The sequence below is a fragment of the Bubalus bubalis genome, chromosome 17 (genome assembly GCF_019923935.1).
Source record: "Bubalus bubalis isolate 160015118507 breed Murrah chromosome 17, NDDB_SH_1, whole genome shotgun sequence".
NCBI lineage: Eukaryota > Metazoa > Chordata > Mammalia > Artiodactyla > Bovidae > Bubalus > Bubalus bubalis.
Genome location: NC_059173.1, coordinates 14,900,663 through 14,917,747, shown reverse-complemented (window position 1 = coordinate 14,917,747; position 17,085 = coordinate 14,900,663). Strand labels below are relative to the sequence as shown.

The 17,085-nt window shown below is 51.5% G+C and overlaps 1 protein-coding gene, 1 long non-coding RNA gene and 1 other non-coding gene across 3 annotated transcripts in view; 1 reads left to right on the top strand and 2 right to left on the bottom strand.

The window, feature by feature from the left end:
* Positions 1–211: 211 nt before the first annotated feature.
* LOC123329931 lies at positions 212–11,586 on the bottom strand. The gene is made up of 3 exons (XR_006545543.2): positions 11,450–11,586; positions 860–969; positions 212–347 (listed from the first exon to the last, which is right to left on the bottom strand). It is a non-coding gene; the product is annotated as an uncharacterized LOC123329931 (long non-coding RNA).
* Positions 2,532–2,604, bottom strand: TRNAE-CUC. Its single transcript has one exon. It is a non-coding gene; the product is annotated as a tRNA-Glu (tRNA).
* A 2,793-nt stretch (positions 11,587–14,379) lies between the features above and the next one.
* NOS1 (nitric oxide synthase 1) overlaps positions 14,380–17,085 on the top strand; it is a 122,958-nt gene continuing 120,252 nt past the window's right edge. The window contains exon 1 of the mRNA XM_044930142.2: positions 14,380–16,376. The gene's annotated coding sequence lies outside the window, so the exon portion shown is untranslated. The remainder of the gene's footprint in view (positions 16,377–17,085) is intronic.

Below are 17,085 nucleotides of genomic sequence, written 5' to 3'. Positions count from 1 at the left end.
GCCCACAAACACTGTTTAAATGTAATTAGTTGCCAGCATTTAAAATTCAGATTTCATATAAAATCTGTATTTGAAGTATCTCTTGAGAAGTCAGAAGACCCAGTGATCCTGGATTTGCATTCCACATGGCAACAATCTGCTGGAACCCCATTGCATCTATCTCTTTAGAGAGAACCTGTACTCCACAATTCTTCAAGTCCCAACGTGACCAGTTTCTTTGAGTCCAACTGGTGGGCTCCTGCAGGTCCAATCAGCCCTCCACATCCAGTTCTGCATTTGCAGATTCACGCAACTGCCAATCCCAGTGCTTCGCATTCACCAGTTCTGCATTTTTCAGTCCTCGGTTCCTAGAATTCAAGAATCCAAAACCCACAGATGCAGACCCCGCAGATACTAGAGGCTAACTGTGCTTCCCCATTGTATATAAGGGACTTGAACATCCATGGATTCTGGGATCACTGGGGGGAGGGGGGGCGGTGTCCTGGAACCAATCCCCCATGGATGCTGAGGGGTGACTATATTTGTTTTGCTTCCCTGGAGTTAGAGGCCATTGGGTGAAAATACCAGCTCTTCCAAGAATTTCTTCCAAACTGCCTCCCCAGTCTGCCCAGAAGACCTTCCCTATGCCGCAGCAACTGTAAAACCCGGGGAATAAAAGACCTGGGAAGAGACAAGTGGCCTCATCTGGAGGCAGGTGAAGCCCAGCCCTGCTCTTTCACACTCTGTTTTCATACCCCAGCCCATTAGGTGAAGTTGCTTGAGGACATAAAAGGCAGAGATACAAGTGATTTTATTGCATCAAAGAGGAGTGTTTTACCCAACACAGCAGGAAGGCATTTTCAAGCGTCATCAGAATTACCTTCATTCAGCCTTTGAATAGCTAGATTCTCAACTTTTTCTGAGCTCAAAGGGACTCTTCTTCAATGAGCAGAGGAGCGCAGAGCAGAGAGTGGGTGGTTGTTCAGCTTGCTGTTGGGGTGGGGATAGAGGTCATTAACTACTTTGGGATGATTTGCGCTCATCGACTTCCAAATGCTGAGTAGAAGTGAAGAAGACATGACTCACATTCCGATTCAGAGAACATTTATCAAGGACCTACTATGTATTTCAAATGCTGTCTACAAAACAATAAATCCCAAACTACATCACTGGCTCAGACCTCTTCAAATTCTTACATCTAACTTTTTAACATCTCCATTCAAATATCTCCCAGACATTGCAAACATCATGTTCTAAACTCAACTCTTCACTCCTACAAAGAAATAAAAGGAAGGAAGAAAGAAGGTGGGGTGGGGGGGACTCTCTTTCACCTTTCTCATCTTCCCCAGCTCGGGAAACATTAACTTCCTTTGCACAATTGCTCAAGCCAAAACATAGTTATTCTTGACCTCCTTCTTGCTCATCCAATCCATCACCAAGTCCTGCTGGTTCTTTCTCCTAACTGGTCTGCCCATTGCTTAGTCTAACTGTAACAGTTAGACCCTACAATCTCAGTGGCTCTGTAGAAGAGAAATGTGTGTATAGGTCAAATAAAGTCCACTTAGGGGTCCAGATGGTGATTCAGGGGCTCCCATCTCATGCCTCCACCATCCTGTAGGGCTTTTTGCTTCCAACCAATGGACAGGAAAAGAGAAGGTGGGAAAGACACACCTGCTCTTAACTGCTTCAGTTCAGAAGTGAGGCCATCACTTCTGCTCTCATTTCATTGGTGAGAACAAGTCACATGACCTCATCCAGCCCCAAAGAGCACTGGGAAGTGTAGTCTCTGGCAGGAGAGCTGCTTCCCAGCCGCAACAATACACTATGGAAGTGGATCTGTGGTGGCCAGCAGGCCATCTCTGCCTCAGCTCATTTCCTCCACCTTCACTGCCACTTCCGCAGCCTAAGCCACCATCCTGTCTCACTTGGGCAACTCCAACAGTCCCCTTCTGGTCTCCCTGACTCCATCCTGACCCATCTCTAGTCTGTTCTTCATACAACAGCCAGAGTGGTCCTTCAAGCCATAAATCAGACCACCCATGGCTCTTCTCATCCTCAGAATAAAATGCAGACCCATCACTGAGGGAGGCAAAGCTCTGATTAGCCTGATCTCTGCCACCTCTTCTTCCTCATCATCTGTTCCCCCGTCACTCGCAGCTCCTCCAACAGCCACCTCTGCCCCTGACGTGTCTGTTATCTTGGTTCACCCTCCAGCTGGCCTTCCTCATCCTCCAACACTCAGCTCACACACTAGCCATTTCCTCAGAGAAGACTTTTCAGTCCCATTCAGGCCCCCCATAGAAGGACGGCCACAGTGAATGACTGGATATTCGGTTGTATGGCTCTTTGTCTATGTGTCTTTCTCCACGTAGGCTGGGAGCTACTGAGGGGTCCCCAGCACATTGCCAGGCACATAGCAGGGGCTCAATACATTTTTTAATATTTAATTTTATTTACTTAATTGATTGCACCAGGTCTTAGTTGCATCACGTGGCATCTTTTATCCTCATTGTGGCATACAGGTTCTTTTGATTCCGGCATGTGCAATCTAGCTCCCTGACCAGGGATCAAACCTGGGCCCTCTGCATTGAGAGGGCAGAGCCTTAGCCACTGGACCACCAGGGAAGTCCCTCAATACATATTTGTTGAGTGAGTCAGTGAATGAATGGATGAATACCATGATGTCATTGACTCTCCAGCAGAGCCCGATGCGATGCAGGAAGTTCTATTATCATTCCCATTTTACAGATGAGAAGATGTGGCTCAGAGACAGGAAGTGGTTTTTCTCAAGGTCACGCAGCAAGGAAATGGTGAACTTACAGCTCAGAGCTTGTTCTAGCTGGAGCTCTTCTTAGCATTCCCATTTTAGGGGTACTTTAGGAGATTTCTCTTTGTCTTCTCCCAGGCCTTCCCTCCCCTCCCCTACCCCCCATGCATCCAGGACCCTGGGAGACCCTTCACAGCTTCTAACAAGCAGGCACAGATGGTGGCAGATGCCTCCCCTGAAACAGTCAGGGCCCTGGCAACAAAAAGGATACGCATATAAACTATGTAATTGGAGGGGAGATTTGTGGAGGCTTTGTTTACAAAGGTGTGGTCTGGGTCAAGGGGAACCAGCAAGAGGCAGTGCAAGACCCAGAACTAGTTGTTTTTCAGTTGCTAAGTCATGTACGACTCTTTGAAACCCCATGGACTGCAGCATGCCCGGTTTCCCTGTCCTTCACCATCTCCTGGAGTTTGCTCAAATTCATGTCCATGAAGTCTGTGATGCCATCCCACCATTTCATCCTCTGTTGCCCACTTCTGCTTCTGCCCTCAATCTTTCCCAACATCAGGGTCTTTTCTAATTAGCTCTCCACATCAGGTGGCCAAAGTATTGGAGCTTCAGCATCAGTCCTTCCAATGAATATTCAGAGTTGATTTCCTTTAGGATTGATTGGTTTGAACTAGGGGGAGCCTAGAAAACTAGGGGGAGCCGCAAAGAGCAAGAGGAAGGGGCCGTTAACAGGGCCTGGGGAGTGAACTGTGTGTGAAAGACTGCCTTTAACAGAGGGGCACAGCCACTGCACCTCTAGCCCTCAGGGAGGGACCCAGGAGTATTAAACCCAGCCTCTGTGTCCTCCCACCCACACTGTTGTGTGATGCTTTCCATTGGCTGAATCCCCCTGCAAGCTGGGTGCAAGGGACTAGGCTGATTGGCTCAGCCTCCAAGGGCACCATGCAGAGTACAGAAGGGTCCAGGTGGACCTGGGGAAACTACGGGCAGCTCACAGCTCTTTAAGGCTGAAAGAGGAGAGGTGGCCCCACCCATCAGGGTTTCTTTGGTTTCAAGCACCATCAACTGAGTCTGACAAAACAAGGAATATATTGGAGGAATTCAAGGTAGCTCTAAGATTTTGAGGAAAGGCTAAACAGCTGTGCCTCATGGAGTCCAGGGCTGTATGTGAAAGGGGGGCATTCCCCAGTGAAAACTGGGCCCACAAAAACAAGAGATGTCCTCACAAGACTCACTCCTACCAAAAGGGCAATACAGCCAAGTCAGTGGAGAGGCTAATACCTCATCAGACCTCAGAAGACTCAGTGGTGCTCAATCACCATTTGTGGGATGGAAAAATTAATGAACCGAGGAATGCTAGAGAATCTGGGCTTTAAGCACTCGAGGGCACTGGAGACTTTGACATAGTCACATTTGCATTTTGGAAAGGTGACTCTGATTTGTGCGGGGAGACTGGATCACAGTGGGCAGGAAGCCTCTTGAGGCTGATGGAGTGTTCCAGGTGAGGAAGATGGCAGTTCAGACTAGAGTGTTGTCAGAAGGAAAGAGAAGGTCACGTCAAGCAATCTGGGGCTTGGGGGCACAGTCAGAGCCTTGGAGACTATACATAGATGACCACTGATCAAGCTGCTCAGGGTGGTCCGCAGCACCCTCAGAGGGCCTGGGTGAGAGGCTGCCACCCTGGGTGTGGGCGGCAGCACACGCTGACAACCTCGTCAGATGCTGTGTTCACCCCTAACCGTCCATCACCTCTGTGGACTCCACAAGCTAATCTAAAAATCAACACGAATAGCCTTCATCCTGCTGGGATGGTGGCGTCCAATTGCTGACCCCAGGGATCTCCATGGGGCCCAGGGAGACGGGCGCAAGGATAACCTCGCCACCTGAAGGAGGAGTAGGGAATCCCCCAGAATCACCCCTAAGACGCCCACACCACCCATACAGCCCTTCTGGGGAGTGCCAGCCAGCCTAGCATTAAACCACAGCTCCAGAAATGTGACGTCCACCCGGCTAAACCCTGAACCACACAAAATAAGCTGCTGCTGCTGCTAAATCGCTTCAGTTGTGTCTGACTCTGTGCGACCCCATAGACGGCAGCCCACCAGGCTCCCCTGTCCCTGGGATTCTCCAGGCAAGAACACTGGAGTGGGTTGCCATTTCCTTCTCCAATGCATGAAAGTGAAAAGTTAAAGTGAAGTCGCTCAGTCATGTCCGACTCTTAGCGACCTCATGGACTGCAGCCCACCAGGCTCCTCCGTCCATGGGATTTTCCAGGCAAGAGTACTGGAGTGGGGTGCCATTGCCTTCTCCGCACAAAATAAGCCAAGGGGTTAATTCTACCTTTTGGCAAAGTTCTACCTCCCAGAGGTTCCTGAATGTGCCCTCATTTTCAAGCATTGCATGTTACTGAAATGAGTTTCTCTCCCTCCTTACCTTCCAGCATTCCTGCATCAACTTCAACCTTCTCCATACCTCAACTCAGAAATTATACCCACAGGCATAGGAGTTCCTTTACCCCAGACTGGGTAGGCACACCTCCTCTATGCTCCCACTAGCAGCCCCCCTCGTGGCCCTTAACAAACCACATTGTCATTGCGTGACCCCGAGCGAGTTACTTAACCTCCTCTGATCCTCTATTTCCTCCCCTGGAAAATGAGGTTATGATAGTAGCCACCTAACAGGGTCTTTGAGCTTCCCTGGTGGCTTAGACAGTAAAGAATCCACCTGCCAATGCAGGAGACTTGCATTCAATCCCTGAGTCAGAAAGATCCTCTGGAGAAGGAAATAGCAGCGTACTCCAGTATTCCTGCCTGGGAAATGCCTTGGACAGAGGAACCTGGCAGGCTGTAGTCCATGGGGTCAGCAAGATTCAGACACGACTTAGTGAATAAATATCAGCAGCAAACAGGGTCTGTGTGCGGCTCCAACAGGTGTGGCCCTTATGATACTCTTAGCAATGTGCCCAGCGCCAAGGAAGCAGGCAGTAAGGACTCACTGCTGCTGGTTTTAGCCACTTCGTGGTCATGACACTTCCTGCAGAAACTGTTCCAGAACCTGCTTGTCCAGTGCCATGTGGTTTCCCAAGACCTCAGACAGCCCCTCATTGATTCTGGCCGCACTCCTACTCATATTGATCAAGGCTGCCTTCCTCTCGGGGGTGTTAATTGGCCCAAGTACTTGTCTGTGTTGGGGACCTAACAGATTTCTGAATGAAGTCATTGAAATATTTCCCATGGCATCAACTCAGAGAGGCGTCAGCGGGGTTTGAAGTGCTTGGAACAGTTTTCTGTGTTGAAGATGCTTTCCTCATTGTGGTGTTACTCATTGACCGCAAAAGCTAAAGCTTGTACTTCCTGTGTTCAGCAACCTTTACTGAGCACCAGCGGCCTGCACATCCTCCAAGACGCTCTCCTGCCCCGGCTCCCTCTCTGTCTCCTCCTCGCCCCGCTGTCTCTGTCATTGTATGTGTCACAGAATGACGTTATAGTCTTTGTCTACTCGTGGGCCTTTATCTTAGGTTTGCCTTCACTTGTTTGTGCTAAGTCACTTCAGTCATGTCCGACTCTTGGTGACCCTATGGATTGTAGCCCCCTGGCTCTTCTGTCCATGGGATTCTCCAGGCAAGAATACTGGAGAGGGTTGCCATTTCCTTCTCCACTTTACTTGTTTGCATTCGGTCAACTCCATGAGGCCTAGGAATGGGTCTCTTTTGCTCACTGCTGGCTGTTTCCCCACAACTTAGAACATACTCTGGGTGCTCACTGAATTTTTATCAGATAAGTGAATGCCAAGCCCTGGCCTAGGCAATTTGCAGGGGAGTAGGAAATGAGCAAGAAGATGTGGATTCTGGCCTCAAAATGCTTATTCATTGGGTCATCAGGGAGAGACTGGAGAAAAATAATTGTGATTCTTGGACGTGTTCTAAGAAAGAGGCCTTAACATTCTGGGGCTTCATATACTGAAAGCAGTTCAATCTTTACAGGCTTTATTATCCTCTGTCTGTTTTTCTGATAGCCTGACGGTAGGCAGTGTGCTGACAGCAGGAACCCTGCCTGGTTCATCGAGGCATAGGGTGGCACAGGATGCATAGGATGGCATAGGGTGGCATAGGATGGTACAGGATGGCACAGGGTGGCATAGGATGCAATAGGATGGCATAGGATGCAATAGGATGGCATAGGTTCCTCGAGGCACATAGTAGGGGTTTAATCAACATCTTAGTTTCATTTGAGGTTTTGTGTCCCAGAAGCAGAACCTGAGGTGCTGGAGTACAAGGAAATTTCTTTAGGAGGTAATCCCAGGAAACACCCAGAGGAGAGAGTTCAGGTGGGATGGGGAAGGGGAGGAGCCAGGAAAGGGGGCGCTATCTGGTAAGTTACCACTGTAGGCGACCGCAGCTGAACCGCCTGGGAGCCAGTGTAGACCATGCGCCTCAAAGTTACCCTCCTTGGGGGTCAAGGGAGCAGAAGTCCTCCAACTCCTATCAGGTATTGGTTAAAGGCACTCCAGGGGGTGGGGGATGTTAATTTCCTCTACGAAAGCATTGCAGGTACTGACAGCTGGAAGCTGGGATGTGAGCACATAGGGGAATGAATGGTGGACACCAAGGTGGTCTGGCCGGGGCACTGGCAGCAGGTGCTACAGTCAGTATTTACTGAGTGAATGAACCAATGAATGCCATTTGGCAACAGGGCATTATTTGAATGCCTACTGCCTACCCAAGTGCCTTGTTTGTTAACATGATTTTCAAAGTTTTGAAAGGCAAGTCGTTACTGGGGCTCAGAGATGTTAGGTAACTTGCCCAAGGTCATACAGCCAGCAAGAGACAGAGCCAGGATTTGGCCCAGTCTCACTTGGCTTCCCTTATAGCTCAGTCGATAAAGAATCTGCCTGCAGTACAGGAGACCCAGGTTCGATTCCTGGGTTGGGAAGATCCCCTGGAGTAGGAAATGGCAACCCACTCCAATATTCTTGCCTGGAGAATCCCATGGACAGAGGAGCCTGGCGGGCTACAGTCGATGGGGTCACAAGAGTTGGACGTGACTTAGCAGCTAAACCACCACCACCACTTGGCTCCAGTGCCCACACACTTTTTCATATCGTCAGCTGGCGGGATACAACCGTGATGTGGATACTCTGGGCTAGAAAGTTCAGGAAAGGCCCAGATTTTCTCACTCATCCTCTTTGTCTCTCTGTCTTCTCTTTGGCTCCAAGGCTGGGTCAGCCCAACCTTGTCCCCAAACCCAGTCAACAGACCCCCTTGCCCTGAGGTCACTCCAATTTTCTAAGGCTTCCCCTTCACCTTTTTAATCCCCTTAAGATTATGGGGGTTGGAGTCCAACAAACAGGTTCAAATTCTGGGGTTGCCACTGCTTAACTGTGTGTCCTTGAGCAAGTAATTCTACCTCCCAGTGCCTCAGTTTCCCCAGAAAGTAGGCCAGTAACATCCAATTTGCCAGGTGACTGTGAAGATGAAGGAGGGTTAGCCTGGCCCATAGGAAGTGCTCTGGAAATGGTAACCATGGTGATCTTGAAGAAGTGATGTTTAGCTTATTTGTCAGTTGCTATCCTATCTTTCTAAGCCCTGAACTGCTCCTTCTTCCCATTTCTTTCTCAATATCAGCAACCATCATGTAATGGTTAATTGCACAGACCCTGGAGCCAGTCTTGCTGGGTTCAAATCCTGGCTCTGCCACTTACCAAGTAGGTGAGAGGTAACATATTGAAATGCTGAAATGTAGTAAGTGCTAAGTGATACTGAGTGTACGAATGGATGCATGAGCGGGTGGGTAGATGGGCGGGTAGGTGATGAGTAGGAGGATGAAAAATCGTAAGGCCATGCTTTTTCAACTCTATTTCCAGAAGTCTTAAGTGTTTGAGGACTCCTAGGAGAATACGCAGGCAGGGGTCTTGCCTTGCCCCGTGATTCCTAAGTACTTCTCTTTCACCTATTATATATTGACTTTTGAATATGATTTCATTTGGAACTTTTTTTAATATTGCTAAGTTTCAAAACAAGTTTGAAAGTCATTAGTGTAGAAAGGTGATTCTCAAACTTAAAAATGCATCAGAATTTCTGGAGGCTTGTAAAAACCCAAAGTGCCAGACCGCCACCCCCACCCCACAACCTCCCAGAGCTGCTGAGTCAGTGAATCTGAGATGGGTCCAGAAAAATCTGCATTTCTAGCTCCCAGGTGATCCTCACCCTGCTGGACAAGACTTTGAGAACCACTGTAACAGAGAATTTCTCCTGATTCCTCCATGCAATTAGATAAATCTAGCTATTGAGTTGGAGAAGGAAATGGCAACCCACTCCAGTGTTCTGGGACAGGGGAGCCTGGTGGGCTGCCATCTATGGGGTCGCACAGAGTCAGACACGACTGAAGCGACTTAGCAGCAGCAGCAGCTATTGAGTGCCTAGAATGTGCCAGCAAACAGCTAGGCATATTGGAGAACATCAGAAATGGATTCGATACAGCCCAATTCCCTCAAAGAGCTTCTGATCTCAAAACAGAAGACAAGAACCCCACACAATATAATATATATTATATATAATATAACAATAGTTTCAAAAGGAGGGGGACTACAATTAACTGAACTTGTACTGAGTGCCAAAGACTGTGCTTACTAAGGACTTCACAAGCACAGTCTCATCCAATCAGCACAATCCTATCAGGTAGGAACTATCATTGTCCCCATTTTTAACGGTGGAGAAAGCCAAGGCTCCGAAAGGGTAATTAACCTGCCTAAGGTCACACAGCCAGCAAGTAGCAAAACCCAAGACTGACTCTGAAGCTTTGAAGTCACACCATAAACTTGCAGACTCTTCCCTTCCCCACAATTAGAGAGGAGTATAAGACAGTTTGCTTGAGTGTCAGCTTGAATAAATCAAATGCCAAAGCACATGATGCTAATGAAACTCTGGGCTGTCAGGCTGGGGAGAAGGAAGTGGGTTCTCTCATTACGGCTTTAAAAGTCAGAGGAAAGCCAGCAGGATCCCTTTCTGGGGTTCGGGGAGGTACATTCGGCATGGTGCCAGCTCACCAGTAGGCTGGCTTGTCACCGCTGATGGGCTGGGTGTTTGTCTGATTTCCCCCACTGGACTGAGTGTTCCAGGAGCCAGAAATCCTACCTGGATAGGACGGGGGTCTCAGTTGCCCCAGCCCATGGCCCACCAAAAAAGAGGGGGCAATAATGAATGACTATTAAATGGACAATGGAAGATGCCACAGAAAGCTTCCGGACCTGTTGCTCGCATTTGTTTTTCAAATGAAAGCTAGAGGAGGAAGCTAGATGCACAGTCAGAAGCAGGTCAACTCAGGAATGGCAGAAGAGTCCCCAGCATCCTTGCCCCTCCACTTGCATGACTGCCAGCGCCCAAAACACTGCTGCAGAGCCCCAGGGAGGTCCTGGAACACAGGAGGGAGCTCTGCTCCAGTCCAACCCCCTTAATTTTATAGAAGGGGAAACTGAGACCCAGAAAGGGGAGGCACCTTGGCCAAGGTCACACACACAGTAGACGAGAAGTCACACGTCATGACCCCACTTTGGGTAGCTTTCTGGAATACCGAGCTGGAATTACACGTGCCTTCTCTCCACCACCTCCCCATTGCCCTCTCCCAGGGACTGGTCTCAGAATTTTCCTCAATTCTTAGAAATAAGCCCAGGTGTGTCATCCTTTCCGTGCATGTCTGCAGTATGGTGCGGAGGAGGAGAATTACGAGAGGGCCACTTTGAATCGGGAGGGGGTGTCATTGCTGCTAAGATGCTGTGTCACTGAACTCCGAGTGCCTGCAGGCTGAGGATGAGGCCCCACCCAGCTCACTGGGGTGGACAGACGGGCACAGAGTAGACCACTTGGGCCCAGAAGGCCACCTGCCTCAGTTTCCTCCAGGAGTTTGCTTAAAAAAAAAAAATACCACCTCTTGAGACCTAATGATTCATAAGCTGCGGAGGCAGAGTCCAGGCAGCAGTAGCCCTCATCTCATGCAATTTTTGTGTACCTGACAGGGTAAGGATCTCTGCTTTTTTTTGTTCTGAGTAAGACTTCCCTTGCACTCAAACACCTCCACTCAGGTGCTGAAGTCCATTTTCTTGCTCAAAGTTCTCACCCAGGTGGGCCAAATCTGTTTAGCCTGGTAGAAAATGTTGCTTTCAAAACATTTGCACGTGAAGCCCTTTAGTTGGGGGCACGCCCTCCATTTAGCCCCAGGCCCCACCACTCCCTGCTGTCTCTGACCCAGCCGGCTTCCTCTGTTCCCTAGTGGCACTGGCTTCAAGGTGCACATACTTTGGCCCCTCACACCCCAGTGACAGACCATCAGACGCTCCAGGTTTACAGGGTTCTGAGAGTTGGGATGTGTTGAATTGGAATGGGGAAGCACAGGTGTGTAGCGGGGACTCTATTTGGGTTGCAGGGGATACGAACACCAAACTTAGGGTCCCTTCCTATTCTTCAGGTGGTCTGCTCTGGTAGAGACCTCCCCTCACCCCTGCCCTACACACTAATGCCCCTACACTCATATCCTTTTCCATGCCTCCTCTGTGGACAGACACTGCAAGACAGGGTGGCAACCAGGAGATACAAACAGTCCAGAGGTGGCGCAGCACTGTCATCCCACTCAAGTCAGCCCCGCAGAGCAGGGACCCAGGCCCCTGGTCCCCAAAGCTGAGTAAACAGAAGCCAGAACCTACCTGGCAGGTCTTGGGGAGAACAGGAAAGCTACAGTGAAGGTTTAGCGCCATCTGTCGGTCATTTGGAGAACTGCCTCTCTGCCAAATAAGCTGCGTAGGGCAAAGGGTGTCGGGCAAACTTCCCCGCCAGGTTTCTCAGCAATGGTATCTCCTTTTTCTGCCCATTAAAGCGCCCCGAGATATCATTTGGTTCAGTTCCAATTAACCTTTTCCAGTTCTAAGACTTCTTTTAAAAAACCACTTAATACTATGAATCCTCTACCCCAGAAAAATACACTTCTGCTTGACTGCATGTGATTCCAGGGAGCTGACTATCCTTGGGTTAAGATCACCTCTGAGACCCAGAGATTCCAAGGGGTTTGCCCAAACTCACACAGCCCGCTAGTGGCAAAGCCAAGTCTGAGAGTCGGATGCTCTAGTGCGTCTTATGCTCAGGCTGTCTCTTTAAGCCTTAAAGGGCTCCTCCTCCTCTCTTCCCTGTCAGAATCCTGCGAATGTCTGCAGGGTATTTGACTACAGCAGCCATCCCAGGGACTGTGACACCCTCACACCTTCCGGGTGTTCCAGGCTCCTAGACAACTCTGTTTCCTGTGCCCTGGCTCTGCTGGCCTGCCATCCCCCAGGCCCTCCAGGACTACACTCTCAGGGATCCCAGCCCTCTCAGGGATCCTGAGTTGGGAGCCACGGCAGGGATCTGATGGGCCACTAACTGGCTGTTGCCCTTGGATGAGCTGCCAGACCTCCCTGGACCTTGACTTCCCTGTGTAAAAACCCAAGGTTGAGGACAGTCATCTCCAAGGTTGCCGCAGTGCCAGGGCCTCTCTAACTTTTCAAGACTGACCGCCGGGCACAGTCCTTCACAAGCACATTTGAGCGACTTCCCCAGCCAAGGCCCCAGCAGCAGGCCTGAAAGCTGAATTCTCTTCCAGAATCAGGGGCCCTGGGTGGATTGATATGCAGCTGATGGCCAATAAAGGAGGTAAGGCTGTTATAGCTGGAGCCCAGCAAGCTCTTCATTTATTCAACCAAGAATTTTTTGGAGTTTGGGGCTGAAGAAGAGGTTCTCCTACTTGAGTATGGATCAGGACCACCTAGAGAGTTTGGGCAAATTACCGAGCACCCAGCCCGCATCTGAGTATCTGGTTCAGCAGGTCTGGGGCGGGACCCAAGGACTGGCCTTTCAAATACATTCCCAGGAGATGCTGAATCCTCTGGTCCAGGGAACATGCTCTGAGAAGCACTGGCTTCCGGTGACAAATGAGACAGACCTGCTGTGCCTTTGTGGAGCTGTAACAGTCCAGCTGTAAACCAGCAAACATTCTAAAGTGTGTTGTGATATGAAAGGGGAGGGGCAGGGTCTTCTCCAAAGAGGGGCTGTTTATGCTAAGACCAGAAGGCTAAGTAGAACCGACCCAGCAAATCAGCAGGGGAGTGGGGAGGTTATGTTAAATATTTACTGAGTAGGCGCCAGGACTCCTCTCTCATTTCTCATCTATTCCTCCCAATTAATGGGAGGCAGTCAGGATTAGCCCTATTTTACAGATGGGGAAGCTGAGGCTCAGAGAGGCAAAGGACGGGTCCAAGTTCAAGAGCAAGAAAGGAGCCCCAGCTCGTAATGAGGACACCTGTTAGCTGCCACATCCTCTCTGCTGCTTCTGCCCTGCAGCCCCCAGGCTCCCCTCCCCTGGGAGAGCTACCACTTTGACACAGCTGCAGGGCTCTGCCAGCCAGCCGCGCTCTGCCCACTCCCCGTCCCCCCTCCGCCCCAGCCCTTCAAGTGTTTTCACTGCTGGGTGAATTCAGCAGATGCCTTTCGATCGCAGCCTATTAAATTAGACCCTCTCTGCAGCCAAAAGAAGATAATTATGTTTTCATTAGCCCTGGATAATGTATTACCCCCTTGGTGGCAGCACACTGGCCAACTCCTCCTTCCCTCTCCTCCCCTTGGCCACCCCAGAGCCCTCTGCTCCCCCAGGCTCACCTCTAAGCTGCTGGGGTAGCGACTGGTTAGGGTCCAGAGGGGCAGAGAGCAGGTAGAGGGGACGGCCCTCGCTTCAGCCGGGAGAAGGCTTTTACCCACCTGCCGAGCACACAGGGGTGGAGGGTGTGGGCCCGAGAGAAGATCCAAGAATAATCGTTATCATGGTGACCATTTATGGAGACCTTGCTCCAGGCTGACCCCTGGGTAGGTCTCGGCTGTTGAGCACTACAGTGCTCTGGGTGGGGTTGTGGGTAAAGGGAGAGAAGCATTATCAACATCTCCCCTGACACCAAGGGGGTCCCGAGGAATCAGTTTAGAGGGAAAGCCCCAAGCAGCCTAGAAAGAGGAAAGACTTCCCAGGGTACCACACCTGAGGAGCGTCTGGGGGGCAGTCCCTCTGCACAGTTCGAGGGCCACCATGTGGCTTAAAAGCACCAGTTTTTGAAGCCCTCTGGCACAAGCAAGAAGGGCCTCCAAACACCAGACACTCCCCTGCCACCCCGAAAAACAGCAGCATCTTCACTTCCTCTTTCTCCACAAGGCGGCGGTGGGGAGGCAGGAAGAGCCTCACTCTGAGGTCAGTATGGCCCAGTGCTAATAGCTGCTTTTACCACCAGGTAACTGGAGTGAGTTACTTTGCTTCTCAGAGCCTCTGCTTTCCCCTCTGTACAATGGGAATAAGAGAAAACAATCACCCCTTACAATTTCTGTGATCATTCAGTGAGATACACCTAAAGAAGGCTTGGCTCAAGACTGGCAAAATGAGACATACTCGATACAAGACAGCCATTATCCTTTCTGCTGCAATTAGTACTGTTACTAGTCCCCTTATCCCTACAGAAACAACCAGAGTAAGGGAGGAAGGGGAGGATCTCTTTCTTTCTCTCTTCCTTTCCTCTCTCTCACTACCTCCCTCTCCTTCTCTCTCTCTCTCTCTCTCACACACACACACTCACAAAACCCATGGTGGTAACTGGCTCCCTCCCTGGACTTGGAAGCCCATCTTCCCGAATCTCCATCTCAGGACCTGCATGCCTGTGCTTTGCTCTCAGACACCTGCTGATGAGGACAGGATTGAGGCTGGGGGGTCTGTCCCCCTCTCCTTGAACCCAGGCTAACTCTGCCTTCTATAAGCACAGCCAGCCTTGGCCTGGACCCCACCATCTTGTGGCTGCCTGTCTCCTACCAACCACCCTTTTCCCTGAGTCAGAGCAGCTGGTGATCCAGAAGAGAAGGTGCCCCCCTCATCGGGAGTCTCCCCCAGCCCCACCCCCACATGACAGGCATGCACATGGTAGCTGTTTTGAACAGGTGAAGGGCCAGCCCAGTGGAAGAGCAGCTTCTCTTCCTCTGGCTTCCTGATTTTCCCCAGTTGCCATGGTAATTGAGGGGAGCAGTATTCCGAGTCTGACTCTGATAGCACTGAAGCCCAGCGCTCAACTTTGAAATGGTTCAGGCAGGGGAAGCTGGACCCAGGCTGAATGCTTCCCTGGGACACCCTATTCAGCCTTTATGCTCCTGTTCTGATTCTCATCATGGTTATTATTACTTGGGGCTACTGTTTACTGAGCATTTACTATATGCCAGGTTCTATGCCAAGAGCTTCCCCAGCCAGCATCACCTCGCTGTCGGCATCTTTACAATGACCCCGGGGCTGTTTCACCACTGGGAAAACAGGCTCTGGACTTAGCACCATGTGGCACAGTCCGGAGGTGGCAGAACCCTGGGGCTGAGAGGGAATTTCTCGTGTGTTCCTTCCAGTGTGTTGAAGACAAACAGAAGGCTACGCAGCCACCTCTCTGCCAGCATCTTCCCTCTTTCCTCCCCTCCTCATCCCCACACCCCTTTTTCTGTCCCCCGAAGTCACACCCCCTTCTCCTGGTGCTTGATGTGAAAAACGATTAGAAAAGCATTTATTAGTGACAAAGTGGGGGATTCCTTTTTGCCTCTTCAAGCCATCTAGAGCCAGGTGCTGTGTGTGTGTGTCTCTGTGTGTGTGTATTCTCTTTCCCTGGTTTTCTCCCATTTTCCCAAGAGTGTGTGAGCAGCAGCAGCAACAGTGAAATGCAAAATTCTTTGCAATCTGCCCGGGAAAAGACAGCTTTTGAGCCGGGTTTATATGGTTACCCATATGTTAGGGCCCCTAAGAAAGGAAGGAAAGCTTGTTTCTCTGCCTCCTCCCCTCCTCCCAGCCCAGGCCTGGGCGTCTCCAACCCGCAGGTTTACCTGCAGCTTTTCCAGGCCACAGGTGAGCAAGCCTGCGCCCTCCCGTCCTTCCCCCTCGCCAGCTGTCAGGACTAAGCGCTACTCAGGGGAGGAAGGCCAGAACAAGGCAGCATTTCCACCACCGGCCTCCTCTCTTCCTGTCTAACCACCCAAGAGCCAGAGCCAGAATTCAGGCTGGGGTGTCTTTTGGCCTTGTCTAGAGTGAAAGGCAGCGCATCCCACTGTCCCATTGAGGAACGTTACCCCAAGGCTGATGGAGAGGCAGAAATAAACATCTCTGCTTTCCACGGGGCCCTCTCTGCCCAAAGAGAGCTGCCCTGTGGCTACTACATGAGCCCCCTCCAGGCTCCCAGAAATTGTCATGGGGTGTGTGTGTGTGTGTGTGTATGTGTGTGTTTCCTGATAGAAAAAAGATGGAAATTAGGTTATATAAAAGATGTATGTTTTGGAGCCCAGAGCGGCTCTTTTAATGAGGGTTGCGACGTCTCCCTCCCCGCACCCATAAACCAGCCGGGTTGGACGTCACCGCTAATTTGTTTCAGCGATGATAGGATAAAGGAGGGACATTAAGAAATAAATTCCCCCTCACGACCCTCGCTGAGCTCACGGCTCTGCCCCTACATATTTATGCCGCGTTTCCGGCCTCTGGGCGAGGAGCTACTTAGCCCCGGGGCTGCTCCAAGGGGCAGCCAGGCGGCGAGCGGCTGCCGGGAGGACGGGGTGAGCCAGGGGCGCGCGCGCGGGGCGCCCCGGCACGGCGCCGGGGAAGCCCACAGCCTCCGTCCCGAACTTGGGTTCGCAAGGGGCGGAGGGAGGGGAGGGGACTTGGGGAGGGGTGGGGGCTCGGGGAGAGGGGGCGGGAAGGGATCGGAGAGGCGGCGGGGAAGGCGGAGGGATGCGCGCGGCTCCTACCCAGAGGTGAGCGGGTACGACTGGCGCCTTACAGCCGCGCGGGGCGTCGGACTGGGAGGGTTTGGAACCGGGAGAGCGGTGGCTGCAGGAGCCCGGGAGAAGGAGGAGGAGAAAGAGGAGGAGAAGGGAGACGGAGGAGGAGGAAGGAGGCGGGCGGGCTCGCGGACAGGCGGGCTGACGGGTGCGCAGAGCAAAGAGGCAGCCTCGGCACTGCCCGACTCGGCAGCAGGTGAGTTCTCGGCCCAGGCGTCCCGCGTCCCCTCGGTGTCCCCTTGGGCTCCCAGCCCCCAGTGCTCACGGGCAGGCATGGGGGGCTTGCTTGCGTCCCAACTTGGTCCCGGTGGCCTCGATCTCCTCCCCAGCTGGCAGCCCCAGGCCGGCGGGCTCAGGTCCCAGCGATCGTCGCGCCCGCTGCGCTCTCGCTCCAACTTTGCAGGGACCAGCGTCCCCGTTCCGCTGCACGCTTCGGCTCCGAGCTGCGCGCCTGCGGTAATGGCGGCCCCTTTGGCAAGGCGCG